General features: G+C 34.9%; 1 long non-coding RNA gene across 4 annotated transcripts in view; it reads right to left on the bottom strand.

Moving 5' to 3' along the window:
• Positions 1–97: 97 nt before the first annotated feature.
• LOC105301850 overlaps positions 98–14,448 on the bottom strand; it is a 29,278-nt gene continuing 14,927 nt past the window's right edge. Inside the window, exons 3-6 of one of the 4 annotated variants that reach the window (XR_002776479.1) lie at positions 10,700–10,842; positions 1,708–1,859; positions 580–1,490; positions 98–432 (exon numbers count right to left, since the gene is read on the bottom strand). This is a non-coding gene — a long non-coding RNA (uncharacterized LOC105301850). Of the gene's footprint in view, positions 1,491–1,707; positions 1,860–10,699; positions 10,843–14,448 lie in introns of all 4 variants that reach the window. The other 3 variants (XR_002776478.1, XR_002776484.1, XR_896766.2) reach the window with 3 other exon arrangements.

Here is a 14,448-nt window from a genome sequence, read left to right as displayed (position 1 = left end):
TACATAATTGTATTAACCAATGTTACCCCAATAAACTTTAAAATAAATAAAATAAAATAAAATAATAAAATAAAATTAAAAAGCTGAACTTGGAGAATAGTAATAATTAATTTTATTCTGACTTTAACTTGAAGGTATGAGACCAGAAAAGAGTTTAGAGAGGACCTGACATAAATTCCCTTTTATCCTGCACTTTTTCCATGCTAGTCACCATGTCAGACCCTTTACATAATATTATCTCTAATCCTATACAACTTTTCAAGATAGCTATTATATCTACAATTTAGAGATGAGTACACTGAGGCTTCAAGTAATGTAGTCTTTCTTAGATCACCCAACTATCTACAGAAGCAGTGTGACCAGCTGGAATCCCATAATCGTGATCTTCCATTGCCTTGTAAGGAGGTGTGTCCTGGTAACAGCAAATTGTACCTACCCCAAAATTGTTGAAACAATTAAATAAATAAAATAATACAAAAAAAGCACTGAGACCAGTGCTCTAAACAGTGAGTACTTAATATGTTAGCTCTTAATGTAATTATTACTATCATTAGATATTTAATAAGGTAGTAACCTTACCTTCTTTTTACTTTCTCTTCTCCCTTGGCCCAAAAGAAGTAAGAGATGAAATATGCTTTTAAGTAGAAAGGGGTGGCTCCATGACTTAAGAGATTTAAGTAAATGCTCTTGCTCCAGGAGATCTTCTCTACTGGTCAATGCACAGTTCCTGTAGGACAGAGCCTGTTCTGTAAATCACACCCTTGCTATTTAACAAGTGTTGGTACTCAGTACAAAATCCATTTTCCTGCCTGGCTTAGTCCTTCGGTAGACCAGTATTGATGGACTCGTACTGCTTCCTGTGAATTGCCAGGACCAGCATTATAAATAAAGTGGTGCTTATTGAAAGCTCTTACTCTTGCTCATTCCCTTCTCTCACACACAGGCTGAGTAGAGATGAACCCAAAATGAGGTTTCCATGGATTTCTAGCCCTCTTCAATTAGCCAACTCGTGGCACTGTTTTACCTGGATGTAAGCACAATAGCAGCCAACCTACTTCTAGCAGATGATGGAATGTAGCTGTCAGCTCCTTAATGTAATTATTCCTATCAAGAGCTTTTATACTCTCAACCAATTACCATTTCATGTACTCATCTTATAATTTTTCATATGGGCTCCCTCACACATTCCCATATATTCTTGACACTCATATCAATTTCTTCCTTTCGTCTTCTCCCAACAAATACCGCCCAGTTACAGGTGAGGTTTCTTCCTTTTTTTCTCCTCCCATGAGCATCTCCACAGCTGGGCCTAGTTAAATCTTGACTGCTTTTCTGAGTTAATTCTTCACTTCCCTTCCCCAGGCTGTTTGTGGGTGCACAGCTGCCATAAGGCTGCTCATCTCTTCCTTCTTCTCCTCTTTAGGCCTCTGGGAGTTTCTTCTAACAATAATGTAAAAGGGAATTCTTTGGTCTCCTCCTCAAGTGTCTGCCTACAAGAAAGATAAAAAAAGGCTCAAAAACTGGGGAAGAACACTTTGTTACTTAACACTCTGCACAACTATTTACCTTAATCCTGACAGCACATGAATGAGCATGGATACAAGTCTTCTGATATTACAGAGCAGCAGTACAATATGTCCCTCATAAGATCCACATGCGTGTACATTCATTCATCCACATATGAATCGATCCAATAAAAATACTTACCTGCTTGCTATGTGCTAATCACTGTAGTAAATCAGATGGAAACTGGATTGAAGAAGATCCAGACCAGGGCCAAAAGCCAGTTGAGACAATGTGGCAGTAGCTCAGGCAAGAGATGATAATGTCCTGATTGAACCCAAATAGTGGTGGGGGGGCTGGGAAGCAGAGACAGAGATAGGAGAGGTAAGGAGGGTGTATCAAAAGGATATGGGTATTTATTTAGCCTCACTCCTCCTGGGTGATATTTTGTTTTCTCCCTTATTTTCCTTTGTTTCTTTTGCATCATACTTATTTCGTGCTACTAAATTGGATTTTCTTGTGTCCTTATTAGCAGTTTTAAATCATTCCTGAGGCAACTTTTATTGTTTTCATTCATTCATTCACTTCCCTTTAGAGTTTATAAATCCTCAGCCTATGAATGGAAGTCACAGAGGAAGATGAGATATCCAGTGAGCACATATAAAAAGAGAAAAATGGATGATTCTAATTTTAGGGTGAGAACAGGAGGAGGAACTGGCAAAGGAGACTGGAAAGAAATCATGAGCTGACCCTGAGAGTACTGTGCTATAGAAGCCAAGTAAGGAAAGTTGACTGGGTCAACTGCTGCAGTGAAATTAACTATGATAAAGTCTGAAAACAGTCCATTGAATTGGGTAATTAGGAGATGATGGCCAGAAATGGCAATTTATTTCATTGACTTAGTGGAATCAGTTGCCTGACTCCTAAAGAATGAGACAAGACAGAAAATAAATGTAATTCATGCGAGGCATTTGACTCAGAATAGGAGATATGAGGAGACAGCTAGAGGTTGGCATGTGGTCAGGGATGAAGTTGTTTTTTATATAGATGAGATCTGGGCATGTTAAGACTGCAAGGAAGAAATAAATTGAGAGAGTAGGATTAAAAAAAAAAGGAAAAAGTGATACGAAGCAGTGGGTCAGATTTGGGGTGATTGAAGACTAGGTGCAAAGACTGAATTAAAGATTGCAAAGGTGGTACTGATTGGGCCCAGCAGGTAGTTGTAATATGAGAAGGGCAAGAAACTTTGAGACCAAAGTATTGAATTTATCATCCAAATATATAGTAAAATCACCCAGGATCATGGCATGACTTGGAAGACTATGATTCAGATGCCAAAACCCTCAACAAATGAGGAGTAACCTCAATTGGATAACAACCAGAACAAAGTTAGATGGTGGTATGAACAGCAGGCAGAGTCCAAAATGAAAGGGGGTTTTGCTTAAAGGTAAGAGATGGTTTGCCAGAGGTTACGGCAATATTGGAGACAGTCCAGTGCTGCCTCAGAGCTCCCTCAGAGCTCTGGACCGTAAGAGGAAATGTTTAAGCAGTCTCCATGTGACACCACTGAAGGGGAGGCAGAGAGGAGGAACCTCACTAGGGGAAAACTGAACTTCAGTAAGGATAAGAAGATGGGAGATTAACTGCCACTCTGATATTGTTTGGAGAAAGATTAGAGATGAGGGGTAGAGGAGAAAAGTTCACATCCATCAGTCCCCTATTTCTTTGAAAAAAGTGAAAGTGACCACAATGCACACAAGGCCCCAAATAAATACCTAGATGCCAGATTAAGGATGTCGAGCCTGGAAAGCAGATCTGAAATGTTGAAGAAATGGAAACTTCTCCCAACACAAAAACAGTAGCAGCTGCCAGTATTTACCATTACATGACCCATTCCAGGAAACTTCTATTTATTTGGAAGAGGAAGAAGGAGAGATGGGGTGAATAAGATGATCATATCACCAGCGAGTACCTAACATGTTAGTGCAGAGGATGGGGGAAAAATGCTTTTAAGGCATTAATAAATTAACAGTTCTAATTAGAAACACAGGACACCCAGTTATTTCATGGAAATGAATTGTGTGAACAGTTCTATCATCTCGGGGGAAGAAAACCTGAACTTGTTTGTATCCTTTCATAAAACAAAGGATATCAAATATACTTGACTGTCTTGCTTTTAACTTTTTTTTAAATTAACTTCTTTCATGTTGTGCAGCTAATGAAAATACCTACTAGTAGCTACAGTAACTTTGATGTTATAATTCTCAGAGAACACTTTTAAGTGAAATATATAAATCCATTGATGTTTCGCTGGGATTCAAACTCTTGGGCATTTAGGGGGAGGGGAAAATCCAAGTAAATCAGTTATTTCTGTAAAGATCATTTGTATGTTATCAAATTTACATGTTATCAGAGCTTTGAGTATTACACAATCTGGCTAGCAGCCAGATTGATATAATAAATCTTAATGTCTCTAAATTAAAAAGTCAGTAGATATTTGCCAAATAACCTCTGATCTACTACATCAATTTTTGCCTAAAAACTATACCCTCTAGAATTCTACATGTTTACAGCACTCTTCCTCATAATGAATAGTACATATTCGATGTAATATCAAGCTCTACCCTTTTTGCTTTAGTTTTTTACATTTATATAATTTTCTAAAGAGCTAAACAAATGACTGTTGCAGTGGTTATTTCCATCAGATTAAACGTCTTTTATAAAAACAACTATGATATTTTAAAAATATTGCTGTCTTTCCTTCATCAAAACAACCCACTTCCAATTTAGAATCTGAAAAAGCCAAACTCATAAGATGCTATCTTCTACATTTGATTTATAATAGTTATAACTAGTTTTCCCCATAATTGTCATCTAATTTTTAAAACTACAAGCATCTATTGAATACATGGTTCAAAGTAGAAGCAATCATTTAAAACAAATTTGCTTAAAGTAAATATCCCTCAAAATTAAAAAGTAAAAGCTATTATGTTCATTGACTTTTGCTGCTACCAAAGTGCAGCTCCTCAAAACAGAAATTTGAACCATATGTGCAGCACAGTTTACAAAAGAAGTTAGACATAAAATTTTTTATTGTATTTAAATAAACCTTTTCTGATCTACCATCCCTTGCCTGTCCAACCACTGTCTCATGCCACCATCACCGCCCCCCCGCATCACTTTATCTCAACTTCCTTTTTGATTGACAGTGAAATCTGACAATGTTTTCTTTTATGACTTACTGCATTGGTATCATGCTAAAAATAGGACTAATATATTAAAAGACTATCCACACTCCAAGAATACTTTTATAGTTCTTTCTCATTTTTCTGGTACTTTTATGGGGATTTTTATAATTAAATATTTAATCTATACTATTTAATTTATAATAAATGTAAGCTAGAGTTCTAATTTTCTTCCTCCTTTCCATTCCTTCCTTCCTTCCTTCCTTCCTTCCTTCCTTCCTTCCTTCCTTCCTTCCTTCATTCATTCTTTCATTCATTCCTTCTTTCTTCTTTCTTTCCAAATGTCAGCCAACTACTCCAATAGCATGTATTAAATAACATTCTTTCTTCATTGATTTAATAACACTTTTATCATATGTTAAATTCTGGCATTAATAATAGTTTACACTCTCATAGTGCTTACAACGGGCTAGGAATTGTTCTAAACACTTCACACATATTGCCCTTACAACAACCCTATGTAGTATGGACCACTTTATCCCCATTTTATAGATGAGAAATTTGAAATACAGAAGACTTAAGAATTTTCTCAAGGTCACACATTACACTGCTCACATCTGCTACATATACCTTGTCCCAAATTCTATTTTGTCCCATTACCAATCCCTCAGCTGATATCACACTTTCAATTACTGTAGTTTAACATTTTGACATCTACCAGGGAGCATGCCCCTCACTGTTTGTTATCATGTTATTCTCAAAACAAAATTTTTTAAATAATTTCAACTGGAATAGCTACATGGGCTAGTATCTACCATATTGGACATAGCAGATCCAGATGATCATGTATTCTCTTTTAACCTATTAATATAAGATATTGAAATAACAGATATAATAATGCTAACCCATCTTTCATTGCTGGAAAAAAATCTACTTGGAAATGTTATATTTGAGTTGCTAATATATTATTAATGTAATAAGATGGAGAAAATTGCATTCGCCTGGATTCTTATCACTATATTTGTTCAGAAGAAATGCTTCTTAAATCTCTTGGGATGGCATATAAGACTCAAGAGAATGTGCAAATAACAAGTATAATGGAATTTTCTCTCCATAATGAAGTAGTATAGAATTTTAAGTCCCAAATAGAAAGATTGAGAATGATGAAGTGGAGCCAGTGAGGCTGAGGACTGCATGAGGGAAGAAGAGAAGAATAAAACATTAGTGACATCAGAGAAAGGAACAAGGAAGAAGAGAATTTTCAGATGAGGATTTTTCTGCAAGATTCTATATGTACCATGTGATATAATTCTGTCTTTAGTCCCCACAAATTTTCAGTAAAGTTTACAAAGATCATTAATATTACAGTGTGTGTGTTGGGGGGGGAGGGACTTACAAGATGTGTTCACAGATATTCTATTTCTCTGAACTTCTAGACATATGGCAGGATTTAATTTCCTAAAGCTCTTAAAATTAGTTGTGAATTGTATTGACTAATAAACATAATTGGGAATAACATGGGTTATTTCTAGACAAAAAGTTTTAGTGCCAATGCATGGTTCTCCACATTCCCTTTTCCCTGTCATAGCTACTGGCCCTGTTCCAGATAGTGGAGTCTATGATGGCCTGTCCCTGAATGAGAACTATGTACAGTAGAGGCCACAGTTAAACTGTGATGGACACAATGTGAGCAAGAAATAATCATTATTGTCTTAGGCCACTAAAATGTTTAGATTGTTACCAAAGTATAACCTGGTCTATCCTGACTGATATGGAAGTTGATAGCTTGTAGTGGAATGCTGCTGTATGAAAAAAAAAACAAAAAACTAAAATAGTTGGCATTGGATTAAGGAATGGAAGGTGGGTGGTAAAGAAAACATTGACGGAGCATGAAAAGATGAAGATCTATGTTATACAGTGAGAAAACATGTAGTACAAGGCAAAGAAAACTAATAGCAAATATGAGAATTATGTCCAGAAAAGAATTGTGGCATTTGGAGCTGATTGAAATCAAATAGAAAAGAAGTCATGGATGTTTTAGAGAGGTTTGTATTACAAAAGTACCTACCTGGACTAAAAATAATTATGACTGTTCTAGACTTAAGATTCTAGATCTCAATCTTCTATTGAACAGGAAGTGGGCCAATAAAGCTACTTGCCCCAACAAAGGATAGAGTCCCACTTATTCTCTTCAGATATGACCAGAGAGAATAATAGAAAAAGAAGAATCTCTCAGGGGTAGACACTAGGAAAATGATCAAGGAAGCCAAATCAGAACTTGATCAGGAAAAACACCCACATCCAGAAAAGGGGATCTTTTCCTATTACCCAATCTCTGTGTATATTGAGTAAGTGAGGGGAAGATAATAATTTAGTTTACAAGTTTCCACATCAAAAGAAGGCTTGATAGAGACTAATAGACATTACTTTATTCTTGATGAAGAAGTCATCATATATCAGGCTTGATAGAGACTAATAGACATTACTTTATTCTTGATGAAGAAGTCATCATATATTACCCAGAAATCCTGGACTTTGAGTCTGATTTTGTTACACTATGGGAATTTTAAGTAGTATCCCTTGTAAAATGGACACTTGTGTTTTGAATGTAGAAAGGAGAGTGAACCAAATAATTGGTGGCCAGAATGGAGTTCTCTGTACTATTTGCAAATACTCCAGTCCTTTCTACTTCCAGGATTAAGGTAGGATTGTTTTAAATCAATCTTTAAAAGTTAGCTACAGACACGTGACTTGCCTTGGCCAATGTTACCTAAGAAATTGTGTATATCATCTCTGTGACGATGCATTAAAAACAAGAACATGATTCCCTGTGCTTCCTTCCTCTGGAAGTAGTCACTACATAATTTTCCAAACAGGTGACACACTGAAAGCCTATATCTCTAAGTGAGAAAATCCCCAGCTGACTCTTAATAGAGTAAGAAAGAAATAACCTTTCTTTGTTTTAAACGACTAAGAATTTGGGATTGTTACCACACAAAACCTTGTCTATCCTGACAGATATAATGTTAATTGGGTTTTCTGAGTAAACCAGGAAAGGGGGTGAGTTCTGCCCTGACAGTACAGGGCCAATGGAGTCATTCTATGAAGACAAGGAAATAGATATCTTCTGCATTACATTCAGGATATATGCATCTATAGTCACATATATTTATTGTTCTCTTTATGTGCTATAATTTTTTCCAGTTTTTATATCAAAGTTATGCTAGCCTTATAAAACAGACAGACAAATTTTGTGGGGTTATTTTTTCTGTGCTTTAGAATAGTGAAAGGAACAAAGGAATTATCTGTCCCTTAATTTTTAAGTTCATTCGTAAAACCATTTTGATCAGAAGTATCTTTCACTTACAAGTAAAAGATACCTAAACCAGCTTTAGCAAAAATAAAAATAAAAATAAAAATAAAAATGTTTTGCACTACTAATAAGAAGGACAGGAGTAGCACTAGTGACTCACAGAATGTTAGAACCTTTCCTTTTTCTTTTTTTACATGTCTGTATCTGAGTTCTGTGTCTCTGTATCTGTATGTGCGCCTGTCTCTCTCAGTCTCCATCTCTCAGTCAGAGAGTTTCTGTGTGTCTATCTGTGCCCTGATCCCTGTTTCTCTCCCACCCCCACTGCAAATGGCTTAATTTAAGTGAGACAGGGAGCTGTGACCATACCATTCCCAGCTTACATCACCTCCATTGATCAACCCAGAAGAGAACTTTTTCCACAGATATGAAAACATAATCATAGTAAAGGGCTCTGATTAACTCTGGTCCCCTGTCCCATCTTGGATCAATATATATATAGGATATATGCAAATATGGTTTGACATGGTGGGTTTACTCCTGTGGCCAGAAATCAGTGTACTATAATTCTCTGCTATCTGAGTATAACATAATTGGGGTGGGAGAGAATTTATCCTCAAAAGAAGGAGTGGTACTGACTAATATAAGGAAAAAGAGAGAAAGATATATGGACACAATCGCTAGACCAATAAACAAAACAGATATCCACTTGAAAAAAAAAAAAGAAATGGGCCTAGCCCTGGATGGGGAATAAATCTTTGGCAGGCAACCTTTTTCAATTAATTCCATGGTCATTGGTCTATTCAGGTTTTCTACTTGAGTCAATTTTGATAATTTTTATGTTTTTAGAAAATCAATTTCATCTAGATTTTCAAATTTATTGGCAAAGAGTTAAACAGGCTTTTTCACAGGCTTTTCCTCATAATGTCTATCAAAATGAAAGCCAATGGCATAATGCCAAGGGCAACTCCATAAAAACATTTCTCTGGGGAACTAAAACAAAAGTATTTCAGGCTGCTGCGCTCTCCTGGTTTAGCTTCATCCAGGAATAAAACTTAGTGTGTCTAGAGAATAGATGGGCAGCATATCCTTCAGGCAATTCTCCATACATATTATTTTTCACAATTGAGCTTTTGATAGGTACTGGGCAGCAGAGAATTCTAGGTTATAACCTCTGACAAGAACTTGGAGTACAAATTATTTTACAATGCTCAATTCATATGTCTCCTTGGTCAGCCAAAATATAGAGAGTTGACATTCTCATATGAAAGTTGAGACATCTAAATAGGACATATGTCTTCAGAGAAGACACTTCAGGACCACACAAAAGTAGGCCCATGGAATAAGTACTCGTGGATAGGGCCAAGCTATTCTCAGAACAACTGAACAGCTAGACGAAACACAAGACAGAATGACAAATAACATTCTGGGAGAGCTCGGAAGAAGTGGATGTGCTGCCATCAGAGGGTATGAATACAGCAGGTAGAAAAGAAAAACGTCATACAGGTTTCACTGAGAAAGTAGTAGTGGACATGGGTATTGTAAGATGAGAAGGATTTCAGTGGGCAAAAGGTAAACAGAGGGGCAAGAAAGAACACCATGAGCATGTCTTATGAAACATATTTCTTGAGAGTTTAGGGAATGCATGGAGGAATAAAACAAAGATTGGATGAAAAGATGAATGAGACAGTGTGATGTAAGAAAGTCCAAACTGAACATTGAATGATGTGGAAAATGGCCCTGACAGACAAAAGGCCTTGCACGTCCCAACTCCAGCTGAGCTCCCAGGTGCATTCAGCCAAATGAATAATCCTAGATATAATCACATGAAGCAGAGAAAAAAAGTACAGCTGAGCCCTGCCTGAATTCAAATTAACACTGAGAAACAATAAGCTGTTGTGGTTTTAAGCCACCAGGTTTGGGTGTGACTTGTTCTCTTAGGTACATGCTCAGCTCTGGAACTGCTTGCCCAGGCTTATGCTATCCTTATAACTAATGTGAGCAATGTAATGGTCAGAATTCTGAATTTAAACCATCCTTCAAAAAGGACCCATGAATTTTTTCTTCTTTGAGAAGCAGCACAAAGGTATGGATTTTGAAAAAAAAAAGTAAATCCAATGGCACTGTTATTTATACAGTCACCTTGTGTGCACTTTCTTTCGCTTTCCCCACATTATAAAATGTTTCCCTGTATTGTGATTTCAACAATGCTTTGAATTACTGTCTAGATGTTCTAAACCTAACGTTCTATATTTTTTTCCATTACAATGAATATGATGACTGACATTTACAGGAGTGACACACTCACATGGGCTGATCTCCGGGACTCTGAAAGTCCACTCCACTAGCTATATAATCCTCTTGCCTCCATTCTTTAGCACAGCTCAGTTTGGATGTATTGATTTTGTGAATAATTGTGAAAATCTAAAATGCAATTCAAAATTATCACGTTAAATTTGTTGAAATAACCTTGATTCAAGTTTCCCAGACAATGGGAGCAAAAATACCCTGATTCTTTGCTTATGCCATTCGCTTCAATGTAAACTGCCCATCCTTTATCACCTCTAGGTTATTCAACATTTTATAGCCACTTGCTCTCTCTAGTTCCCTCTCAGAAGGCAGAATCTATTGTTTTCTCAACAGGTTCTCATGGCCTGTTAAATGTACTTCTATGACGTGGGACTGCATTTTATTAAATTACCTCTCTTTTTGTCTCTCTTGCTGTGAAGACAGGTCCAGTTATTATCTTGACTCTTCCAGTTCCAGTATCACTGCACAGCAAATAGTAGGTACTTGGTAATTCTTGATGGTATTAAAATTAAAGGTTAAAATTAAAACTGTCACCTGTTTAGCAAAATGAAAACAAACTTAAATGGAAGAAAATATTCTGATGATTGATTTTGGGTAAGATCATTTTAGAAAAAAAATTATTTGTGAGTATTATAACTAATATAAATTAATTACAAAAGCAATGGTGGAAGGATAAAAGAAAAAATCAGAACCAGAACAACTCAAATAAAAATGTAATAATTGTGATTAATTCTAGGAAATCATTAATAATAGTGATAAATATATTGCTTTTCTAGTTTTTTACTCTCTTCTATTCTTCCTAGAACTTGAAATCAGGTTTATAATTTGATGCTAGAAACGATTACTATAATTCAAGTCAGTATATAATCTAAGACCACATGGAATCTTTCTTCTTCATTAATCTCAAGGCAAGGTCTTAAGCAGCAGGAGAAAGGAGAAGTCGGGGCGGAGGTGGGGGCGGAATCCTAACCAGTTAGGGCTTTACTTCTTTTACTTAATCTTACAACCACAGAGGTAATAGCAATAAGTCAGAGAATGGAGAGAACTATTATAAAATTCCAGTTAGTATCTTCAGATAGTTTAGGAGCTATTACATTCACTGAAACAAGAACAGATGGCAATAAAAAGAGCAAACGGAGAAATTTCTGGAAGGGAATAGCTCTACCCATAATTTCAAAGCCTCCCTGATGTAGCACTCAAGTTAGCAGCCATATTTCCAGGAATAGTCTCCACCTTTGCAAAACAGCAGTGTTAAACTAAGCTGAGGAGATATGACATCGATCTTTTTGTCATCCATCTTTTTAATCAACTTTATTTAAAGTATAATTCACATTCAGTAAACTACATTTATTTTAAGTACACCATTAGAAGAGTTTTGATAATTTATAACTACCACGATTTGTAATGGTCACCACAATCCAGACATATAACATTTCTTCACCTAAAAGTGTTCACTGTGGCTCTTGGCAGTCAATCTCATCTTACTCCTGTCCCTAGGAAACCAGTTATCAGCTTTCTGTACCAGTAGGTTATTTTCACTTTTTAGAATTCCAAGTAAATGGAATCACGCAATGTGTACTCTTCTCCGATGAATATATTTTTGAGATTCTTCCATGTTATGTGTGTTCACTGTATGGCCAGCCATACCACAGTTTGTTTATTCACTCACTTGTTGATGGACCTTTGAGTTGTTTCCAGTTTGGTGCTTTTATGAATAAAGTTGCTATGAATTTCATGAATAAGACTGTGTTGACATATATTTTCATTTATCTTAGATAAATACCTATGCGTGGAATTTCTAGGTAATATAACTGCATGCTTAACTTAAACTGCAAAACTTTTCCAAAGTGTGTATACCCTTTTATAATCCCCTCCAGTAATATATGTGTTTTGGTGCTCCACATCTTTACCAACACTTGATATTGTTAATCTTTTTCTTTTTTTTTTAAACATTCCAGGGGGATGGGTAACAGTATATTATTGTAGTTTTAGTTTGCTTTTTCCTGACAATCAATAATGCTGAACATCTTTTTATGTGTTTATTGGCCATTTGTATATCTTTTTTTTGCCAAGTATCTGTTCAGTTCTGTTGCTCATTTACTATTGGGTTGTTTGCTTTTTTATTTTTGAGTTGTGAGATTTCCTTGTATATTCTGGATACAAGTACTTTTTTCATATATATGCATTGAGAATAATTTCTCCCAGTCTGTGGCATGCCTTTCATTTCCTTGATGGTTTCTTTCAAGGAATAATAGGTTTTAATTTTGATACTAACTTATCTTTTTAAAAAATTTTATGGTTTATACTATCTAAGAAACTTTTGCCTACTTCAACATCACATAGACTGTCTCCTATACTTTATTCTAGCAGTTTTATAGTTTTGGCCTTTACAATTTTGTCTGATCAATTTCAAGATAGTCTTTGGATATGGTGTGAACTATGTGCTAAGATTTGTTTTATTCCACATAAATAGCCAGTTATTCCAATACCCTTTGTTGAAAACATTATAATTTGATCCATTGAATTACCTTGAAATCTTTACCAATAAACAATTGTGTGTGTATCTGAACTATCTATTGTAGTCCATTGATCTATATATCTATTTTATGCTAATATTCACTTTCTTAAGTTCTGTAACATGGCATCTTGAAACTTAGGTACTTTAAATTTTCCAACTTGATTCTTATTTTTCAGAACATTATTAGATATTTTAGATCTTCATTTCCATATAAATTTGATAATAAATATGCCAATATCTACAAAAGAAAGGCTGCTGGAATTTTAAGTGAGATTATGTTAAATCAATAAGACCATTTGGGGAATTTTGAAACTAATAGCTATGGTTCCTCCAATCCATGAATGATATATATATATATATATCCCCATTTACTTAGATTTTCTTTATTTTTCCTGAGCAATATATGGGAGTATTCTATGTGCAGATATTAAATATATTTGGTTAAATTTATTATTAGGTATTTTATTTTTATTCTATGTAATAGAATTTATTTCTTTTGATTTTTCAGTTGTTCGTTACTAGTATAAAAAATTCAATAGTTTTGTATATTGAACTTGTATCATTCCATGTGGCTAAATTCACCTATTAATTCTAGTAGCTTTCTTGCAGCTTCCTTAAGAACTTTTACATATACTATCATGTCTTCTGCAAATACTAAAATGTTTACTTCTATCTTTCCAATCTATAGACCTGTTGTTTATCTTGTGTGTTATAATAGCTAGGATCTTCAGGAAAATACTGAAAAGGAGTAGTAAAAGTATGTAGCCTTGCCTGTTCCCAGTCTCAGAGGAAAGACAGTCTTTCACTATTAAATATGTTAGTTGCAGAGTCTACACACTCCTTTTATCAGGTTGAAGACATTTTCTTTTATTTCTAGTTTCTCAAGTCTTTTCTTTTTAAATCATTAATGAGTGTTGAATTTTTAAAAGTACTTTTACTGTACCTATGGAGATAATAATGTTTTTTTCCTCCCTTATTCTTTCAATATGGTGAATTACATTAAGAGATTGTTGAATACTAAGCCAATCTTGCATGTCTGAGATAAGTCTAACTTGGTCACGAGATTTTACCCATTATATTGCTGGATTTGATTTGCTAATATTTTGTTAAGAATTTTTCTGTCTGTGTTTCTAAGGGATATTGGTCTTTAACTTTATTAATTTTTCATATCTTTAATATCTGGAAAATTCTGGACTCATAAAATGACTTGAAAATTGTTCTTTTGTTTTCTAAAAGATTTTATGTATGACTGGTATAATTCTTTCTAAATTTTTAGTCAAATTCACTAATAAGTCCATGTAGGACTAGAGTTTTCTTTGTGGGAAGGCTTTTAATTATAAATTCAAATTATCTGAGATAGAATACTACTCAGATTTGATGTTTTTGTGTCAATTATGAGTCTTCGTGACTTTCTCTTACAATTATGTTTGTTTATTTCAATTTTGGTAATGTATTACTATCATCTATGTCTATTTTACCTAATGCACATGTGTCAGAATTTCTCAAGGATATATACTTGGGTGTGAAATTAAAGGTTTTATCGTCTCCACTGTATCTTTGTTTTCTTTTACATTAATTTCTGTTCTTATACTTTACTTCTTTTAGTTTTCTTTGAGTTTATT

The sequence above is a fragment of the Pteropus vampyrus genome, unplaced genomic scaffold, assembly GCF_000151845.1.
Source record: "Pteropus vampyrus isolate Shadow unplaced genomic scaffold, Pvam_2.0 Scaffold9, whole genome shotgun sequence".
Taxonomy (NCBI): Eukaryota; Metazoa; Chordata; class Mammalia; order Chiroptera; family Pteropodidae; genus Pteropus; species Pteropus vampyrus.
Note: the sequence above shows the minus strand (reverse complement) of the source record. Positions and strands in the feature narration are given on the sequence as shown.